Raw genomic sequence first — 9,192 nt, 5'->3', positions numbered from 1 at the left:
CTACCTCCAAAACTTCCAAGAGCTATGTTAAAAAACAATACAATTTAGTTTTAGTAAGTCTGGAAACTACCTGGTTTATAGTGCATTTACATAAGGAAGAATATGTTAAGTGAACATCTAAAGATCTTTATCAATATCTCTAGTTCAACCTGTATTAGCCATCTATATGCCTAAAAATTACCTATGTTTTTTTCCTTTTTCAGAATTACCTCAATGACACTAAAGAATCCTGTATTAATTAAAATAACATGGTACATCTTCTGGATATAACATTCAGCTGAGTTTGGGAAAATTACTGAAGTGTAGGTGTTCTCTTCTAGCTCCAGCCTCTCACAGCAGCATTGAACAGGGCTGAGAGCATCTGTCCAGGCCGAGCCTTGTGAGCTTCTCGCAGGGGGAGCTGTGAAGGACCAAACAGCCAAAAATGAGTACTAAACTAATAGTAGAAAATTGTGACTCACATATTTCCCTTCTTTAAAAAATGAAACACCTCTTTTTCTGAGGAAATGTAGGAATTAATAAGCTGGAGATGTGAAATCAAGAATTCGGGAGGCCTGCTTGTGTGCAGCGTTGAGTATGTAACTATTGTTCAAAAGGGACCATTAGCTCATCTACTGCAAAGCCATCCACCTGGCAGCCTCTGACCTACATCCAGCCTGCTGAGCAGTTCTGACTGGCTCCCAAAATGGTTTTGAAAGCTCCTTAGTGCACTCGTAGCACACCCAGATCTCCCACATCAAAACCAAATTATTCACCAGGCAGAACACAGGTAGCTGCAACGTGGGCTGTTCTAGTCTCTTCTATTAGAAAAATTCTTACGAAATCAACTTCTCATTCCTATAGTGTTATCAATCATTTGCAAGAAATCTCTGTATCAGACGAGTCAGTACATCTCCCATGCACAGAGACTTGTTCTGTGCATAAGAAGGCTTTATTGTCATGCCTAGAGCAAGCCAGATGTATGCTGTTATGCAAGAGGAAAACATTTCTGTGGGGCCCCTTTGGTAGGTATGCTGAGGGCAATAATATCAGTGTCTGTTTTAGAAGTTTTAGAGGAAAGTAAACATGGATTGTGCTTTTCACAGAGAGCTGTTCTGTTAATCCTTCTTATTTCTTTATTATTTCCAGACTGAAGGGAAGATATAAGGAGTTAAGAAGTCAAAATAGCTTTGTAGACAATAAAGTCAAAATAAAATAAATAAAATAAAAACAAAATGGAATGCTTGAAAACTGTAATGTGTAGAATTGTAGATTGATGTCAAAAACATTTAAATCTTAGTCCTATGACACAAATGTGTCAGCCTGTTCCTTCGTTATCTTTCTATTTTCAGAGGAAATGTCCAGCTAGGACAGGATGTGCATTTACATCTATTCAGTATTATCTGCTAACGTACAATCTCCATGCCAAGTCTTATCTGCTGTTTACAAGTTTCATATTTTTGTGACCCCAGCTGACTAGTGAAGTCAGGGAGATCAGTGTCTGTTGAACATTGCAAGCAATGGTATTGAATTCTAGTTCTTATCTAAATATTTTCTTTTATATAATTTTAAATATCTGGAGGAAGAAGAAAGTCCAGCAACTCATTGTCCCTCAGTTTCATAAACTGTAGGGATTTGGATTCTGCAGGATTACAAGAAGCATGCCTAAAGAAATAAGATGTAAAGTACTTAGCTATTTTTTTCTTTTGATCCTATAATATAGAATCATACATATAAATATAAAATGGGTTGAGTTGGAAGATCATTTCCCAGTATAAATTCAGCAGACTTTGTCTAGGTCAGTACCGTCTGGAAATCATCTTAAAGAAATACTCTGTTCAAAAGTGATCTGTGTTTATTGTCAAAATACATATGCACTGGGCAATTTTTTGCATGGGTATACATTGTGCATCATGAGTAGAAATAACATACACAGACATTATTATTACAGATTTCATATAATGTTTCATAGACAAATATTTAACCTCATTTGCAAAAGCATTTTTGTTTTGTGGAGTTTTTTTGATAAGCAACAGTGGACACAGCATATCAGGACATGAAATATAGTGATTGTTCTCAAGCTCTTTCACAATCCATGAAAATCTACAGAGTCTGAAAGGAGTTAAATTTAAATTGTAAGAAGCTTTGACCTAGCCCACAACTATACTTCCATGTATTATATATACAGAAACATTAACAGATAATTTTAGATTATCCTCTTTCAGGTCAGGTAATCATCCTACAAAAATGTAGACCTATGAATCATATTATTGCTGTGTGAAATTATGTTTGGCTGATATGGGCATAAAATATTCACTGGAAACTTTATTCCAGAACCTGGGACAATTACGGAGTCATTCCACATGCAATTAAGATAAGATTAAGAGCAATTAAAAGTTGGAAAGCTGTGCAACCTAGAATCCTTCCTGTTTTCTAGAAGAATATTTTTTTCCCTTCAAGAACTTTTTTCTTTCTGGCACAGCCTTTGATCCATCAAGTGCATCTTCTATCTGTGCAAGACAGTGTGTGCTCTGCGTCACACTGACCAGGACTGTGCTGATTATAATGTGAGTACTCACTTTGTAGACTTGCAGGTGGAGCAGCTACCAAAGCACGTGCTACTGGAAGACCACCCAGCTTCTGTTTGTTGTGTCACTCGAATTCCTAATGTCAGCCTCACACATGATCCACACCGGAAGCCTCGAACAGTGCCTGAGCTGCTGACTGCATAATGATTTGCATAAACAGAGGAGACTGAAGTCCTGTGTTGGCTTCAGGACAACTGAAATTCATCACTGTTCTTTAGTTTTGTACTTTGTAACTTACATAGGCAAATAGCTATGTTTAGGAATTTAAAAAGTTAACAACAACATTTACAAGCAAGAAGCTTTGAAAAAAGGGGAATACAATTAAAGAACATTTATTGTTAATTATTACTTCGTTCAGTCATGGGATCACTTCTGCATTTTGTTTTCTGGTTGGTCTCTCTTCCTGAATGCCTGTTAGCTGAAGAGAATGTTCAGCAACTTTACTGCCATGATTCTTAAATAATTACAATTTTTTTTTCACTTCAGAGTCATATTTTGTTTCCTTTTTTTGAGCTGTTACAGGAAATCTGGCAAGCATTATGATGCAGGATCAGCAAAAAGAAAAAACCCTACTTAGGTGTTTTTTTGGGGTGATTTTTTGGTGTGTTTTTTTTTTGTTGTTGTTGTTTTTGTTTTTTTTTCTTGACAAGAAAAGGGTCAGAAAATTTCAGCCTGCAATTTAATGGGCTGGATAAAATGCTGATGGTCAAAGACAGGTGTGGAATGCAGACTCTGGGCTCTATGGGGGATACACTTCCTTAGATACAATCCTTAAGACTGTTATGTGCCTGATATGTAAATAATAATTAGTAAATAATACAAGCATACATTAATAATATTATGAACATCTTCCTGCCAAGAGGCAGACATTGAAAAATTAAAGTAGAGGTCAGGTAGAAATGAGGACTTACCAAAGTAAAATGCCAACCTGGGACTCATCTCTACTGTAGTTCTATATGAACCCTTATAAATGAGCATCCATGCAAACCCCCACTGACTGAAGATCTGTTGAGGCATTCTGATGGATGTTTCTTGGTGGGACCAGGACTTGCTCACCTTTCAAGTTCCACAGGTTTAGCCAGGGCTTTTGAAATGGGATGAGGAGACACAAAATGAGTGTTGCTGTTACTACCTTTAATTAGACAGCATGATACGGAGCCTGTCCAGTGTGAATTCTCAGATCAGCTAAGAACAAGAATTCCATCCAATTATATGTAAACTTAAGAAATCATGGTAATTTTATTAAAACAACCAACAGTAGTTGCTTGAATTGTGGAGGGCAGATTTTCCCATATCTTTGCTATTTGTAGTGATATGTAGTAGTGTGACGGCTTGTGCAGGTGACTTCCAAATGTGTCCTCAGACAAAATGTCTCAAATCTTCTCTCATTTCTCTTTCTTTCAAACACTTAGTTTTTCCTCTGCATTGCATTCTGCATCCTTTTTTATGGAATGCAGTTGCAGTTCTACTCTACTCTAATTTTGCTTTTTCCAAAGACTGGGAATCCAAAGCTGTAAGGAGAACAGGAAGACTGCCAATGTCAAGGTACAACTATTACATTAGTCAGATATGGTGTCTCTGGTCATTGTTACTTTCAACAGCTGCATCTCTGGAAAGTAAAATACAGGACTGTAATAGCAGAAGATTGAGGACTGCTGTTATACATATGTCAGCCAAAATACACAAAAATAACTTTTTGTTAGTTAATAAATGTGAAATTTTCATGAGACAAGAAAAACTTGGAAAGCTTCTGGAAGTGCTAAATGCTTTAATACTAGAGTATATAATAGAATCACAGAATTATAGAAGACCATAAAGATCATCTAGTCCATCCATTTTCACTAAGTCAGGCTACCATCTAACTTAAACCTTTCCTCTTTCAGTTTAAAACCATTTCCCCTTGCCCTGTCACTACCTGCCCATGTAAAAAGTCCCTCTTTCTCTTTCTTTCAGCCCCTCTTAGGTACTGAAAGACCTCAGTGAGGTGTCCTTGAAGCCTTCTCTTTTTCACCCCAACTCTTTCAGCCTATCTTTGCTGCTGAGGTGCTCCAGCCTTCTCAACATCTTTGTGGCCTCCTCTGACCCTGCCATTTGACAAGAACTATCATCAACAAGCAATCAGTATTTTCGTTTGTCAGATTCCATTCCATCTAAGACAACCTCCATCTTGCACTCAGATGAATCTGCCCATAAATGCTCCTAACATCTCTTGCAGACCATAATGTTCACAGCCACTTCTGTATTACCAGGAAAAGAAGGTAACATAGAGCAACAAAGAGAAATTTAACCAAAACTACATAATCCATTTGTTAATCACAGTTCAACAATTCTTGATTTTTTTATATACAAATATCTCTTGTTCATTAGCTAGGACCAGTTTTCATTAAAATACATTAAAACTTCACTTTTAATGTATTTCACAACAGATAAGCAAAGGACAGACTTGAACTACCCATCAGGCTAACTGTATATGGTCAGTGAATCCCATGTACTGGGCTGTCTTAACTTCCATTCTGTGGCTAGAGTTCAGTGCAGTGAACTGTGCCTGCATGACCTGTTGTAAATCATTAACAGCAACTTGCTTGTACAGGTGTTTCTGGTGAGAAGCATTTAAATGTAGTCACCTAGAATGAACCACTGTGAATTTAGCTGATGAATCATTTTCCTCCACATCTCCTAACAAGGTTTATTGTGTATACAGGGTTTAATAGGAATTTTATGTATTGCTGATGGTACTTCTGAGGTTTTGATTACAGTTAAACTCTCTTGAAGGCCTGATCTGTTAAATGTATGAATGCAGTATAATAGAGAGGTTTTTTTAACCTTCTGTGTGTTCATTGGTCCAGATCCCTAACCATTTTATGTGTTCACTCAGTGAATTGCATTGGAGAGCGTAAAGCTGCCTGCTAAATTCCTGGTGCAGCTGCATCATTCCCATAGATGGATGATCATTGTGTGGGATATGAGATGTGTACAGATACCCTGTTTTGGGCACTGCATGATGACATTTGCTTCTTGACAAGCACCAGGAGCCTCAGCAGAGTCACACCTAACTGAAGGAATTTTTTATTTTCCTCTACAGATCACAGGACTGCCAGGTATTACCAAATACACTGGTAAAAATACAAAAATGTGGAAGATTTCCTACAGCTGTGATCCTCTGAACCACCTCTTGGGTATCGTCAGCAAATTTTTTCTTCCTTCAAATTATTAGAGGACCACTGGTTTTAAGCTCACTGCAGTGACCTGGGGAATTTGTGGACTGATAAAATTATTGCAGGATAAATGCAGAAAGTAAACAGAGCCTATAAGGAGCTCAGAACAGATGTAGGCATTCAGCAACTATGGTCTGTTTGCCTTCGTAATCTGTGCAGTTATTGTGATTGAGGACACATCTGATAAAACATTTCCTTTCCTACTTACAGTGTACTACTAATAGATTCAAGCAGAGAAAGGTACTTCATGATTGTAATGGAATTTCCAAGCAGAAAACCCAAACATTTTGCTAGATCGGGGCTCCTTTAAGTCTCATTTTATTTAGAAGTGGACAATTGCATGTATCAGCTATTCCTTTGTTCACTGAAACAATCTTTAGGTCTACATCAGAGGATGTCAGCTTTAGTTCCTTCCTTTGAATTCTGAGAAGTATGCATTTAGTTACCTTATGCTGTTACTTTGACCTTATGAGTTACCTTACTTCAGTGTATCTTTTTGCCCTTCACTTAAGTGACCCCTTTTTAACAGCATTTATTCATGTTTATTCGGCATAAACTGATGGAACTTTTTTTATATAAGCATTATGTAGCTCTAACAGCCTTCTGCTATTGCAATATTTTCCACTATAAAGTATGAGTAACTACCCTGAGTTGACACAGTTGTCAGAGAAGACAGAGAAGAGCCAGTAAACAATTAAGATTTGCAAGTGGACTTTGAATACTGTGTTTATGACATCCTTCAGTCACGAGCAAAACAGGCACTGAAGTCCTAAGGCCTCACAATAGGGTTCATGCTGAATCTGTGTTCTGCCCCCATCCTTGCATTATTTGCACGTTACAAATCTCCTTAGCAGGTGTTACCAGAATGTAATTTCTGACAGCCACAATTCCACGTCCTTTGGGATTGTGGCATTGTGTTAGCGTTTTTTTATGTAGTTTTGGTTTTTGTTTTCCCCCCAAGAAGTATCTACATTACCACTCTAGATAACAGAAACAACAAATGACGTTTCTGTGCTCTGATGCTTTGAAAAGCTTGGAACATGTCAGAAGAGTCTATGTTCAATAAGAAAGGAAAGTGGCTGTTCTTTCCACCAGATCTATATCAGCCTCCCCAAAGAAGAAAGAAAGTGAATAGAAACAGGATGATCATTAAAAAAATTACTGTTTCAAACTGAGGGCTTGTCCAAATTAGAGTTCATAACTTGCCTCCTGCTTTGATATTGGACCAAACTCAACAACTAAGGAAATATTTGCAGCAGAAAGCAAAAATTAATATTTAAGATGATTGTTTCTTTTCAAGCGACAGACAAAAGGCTACAGAGGCCTATGAACAGAAAGGGGATTAATGTAAGAAATAGAATGGTCAGACTCCTAGACTGTTAATTTGACAATTATTAACAGCTTTATCTATGTTCATAAAAAAATCCTGTGGAAGTGGATTTCTTTCCCACTCAGAAACAGTAATGCTTCAGACTGAAGTTTAAGCATATTTCATTTATAAATTTCTAAACCAAATTAATTTAATCCACAACCAAGATTACAATAATTCCTACCACTTCCTCTAAGACAGAGGAATGTTTTTCATCAATAAATATTGAGGCAGAGTAATGATCTAAGGTAGGGTGAATGTTAAAAAGTAAGATGCTTATGGTTTATGGGTGTGAACACAGTTGAAGTAATCTTAGTATTATAAGGGTTATAAAAAATATAATAAGAAATAATACTATAATACTATAATATAATAATAAATACATATAGTATTTATTGTCACAGGGATAATAGCTAGCAACAGGTGCTTCTCATCTCTACGTTAGGCATCTGAGGGTCTGCAGGTGTCTTTGCATACTGTATGGGAGGAAATACTCACTTTTCCATAGTGACCACTGTCCATTTCCATCTTCAGTGTGATTTCCACAGCAAGGTACTTGTTTTATACAAAAGCTACTTCAGCTCAGTTTACTTTGCCTGAACTCTGGTTTTTCAGTACTTGTGAGCTGCATGTCATAGCAGCACTCAGTGATATTAACCTATAGTTTATTGGTTCAGCACTCATCAATCAAACCTTGTCCACATCCTCTCTACAAAGAAAGGAAAAGGAAATGGAGATGTGCTTCCTCTGAGAGTGTCTCCACCTGTGTTGCTATAACTGGCAAGAGAGCAACTGTCAGCCATCACTGAGATGCATTACTTTTATTGGCCCTATTAACAGAGCCGTACCTGCTTCATTTTTGTTGACTGCCTCTGTGCTCATGCAAGAATTGGTGGATGTGGTGCACACCAAATACTTCCAGCCAACCTTACAGGATTTTGTCAGCACTGAGAATGGTCCCCGACACCTGAAGCAGGAGGTGAGCAGATTGTCTATCAACTGAAGCACTAAAGGGTTTCAGGTAATAGGTAAACATTATTGCACATACGAGGGTTTGGTACCAAACCAGCCAAGAGTACAAGATGTGTTTCCCTAACAATATAAGGAATACAAACATACTCCACTTCTTAAGAGAACTTCAGGTCTAGTATGAAGTCTGTCTGTTTTCTACATTCTTCCAGTCTTCCAAGACTGCTGAACAGAAGTTCAGCTCAGCAGTCTTGGAAGGTCAATCTTTCTCATTCTTTCCACTGACCAGTGGAAAGGAAGTGCATATGCTATGCTTTTACAGTATAGCGTAAACCCCCCAAGGTCAGCAGTTCCCTATCTTGCATCCAGCCTAAAGCAAAATGCTTATCTGTTCAGAAGATGGCCTCAAGCCATAGATCTAAGCAGTATCAATCTCACCACCTTGAACAAGTCTTTAAACATTGATTTCCCCATAAACACATGTAATATGTACATTGAAGGAAATCAAAGCAAAGCAAACTGCTGTTAAGCTAAAACATAGTGCATAAACAATTCTGTCACCAAGGAAAGAGAGTAGAGAAACAGTTTAACCTGGATGTCCACAAGATACCTTGGTGGTTCTGGGGTTAAGAAAATACAACAGTGAAATACGGAGGCTCAGGTACCTACTGCCGGCAGCTAGAGCTTCATGACTTTCATATAGCTACATTGATTTAAATAGATGAAATTCTGGGCTCGAGCCTTCAACAAAGTTGAAGAACTGGGAGGTTCTACAGAGAATATTTGAAAGCAGAGTGATATAATCAAGAGCAGCTTGGCCAAAGGAGCTCAGTATGCACATGCCCTCAGATGGAGCACAACATTCTGTAAGGCAAATATCAGATAAAGCACATGAGAAAAAACCTGCTAGCTCAGCGTTTTTGTAACTAGAGAGGTGCCTTCCCCCCTCACTGTGGTTACCACTGTGTTCAGAAAATAACTCCTCAGCCCATCCCCCTGCTCTGACTGTACCACTACCTCCAGCTGACTGGGGTGACTGACAAACTGCATAACAAGATATTTGAAGTCATGA

The 9,192-nt window shown here is 37.9% G+C and overlaps 1 long non-coding RNA gene across 1 annotated transcript; it reads right to left on the bottom strand.

The window, feature by feature from the left end:
* Positions 1 to 58: 58 nt before the first annotated feature.
* Positions 59 to 9,159, bottom strand: LOC140681719 (uncharacterized). The gene is made up of 2 exons (XR_012052824.1): positions 2,559 to 9,159; positions 59 to 400 (listed from the first exon to the last, which is right to left on the bottom strand). It is a non-coding gene; the product is annotated as an uncharacterized lncRNA (long non-coding RNA).
* Between the last annotated feature and the right edge of the window lie 33 nt (positions 9,160 to 9,192).

The sequence above is a fragment of the Taeniopygia guttata genome, chromosome Z, assembly GCF_048771995.1.
Source record: "Taeniopygia guttata chromosome Z, bTaeGut7.mat, whole genome shotgun sequence".
NCBI lineage: Eukaryota > Metazoa > Chordata > Aves > Passeriformes > Estrildidae > Taeniopygia > Taeniopygia guttata.
The sequence above is the reverse complement of the archived record's forward strand: the minus strand, read 5'-3'. Positions and strand labels throughout refer to the sequence as shown.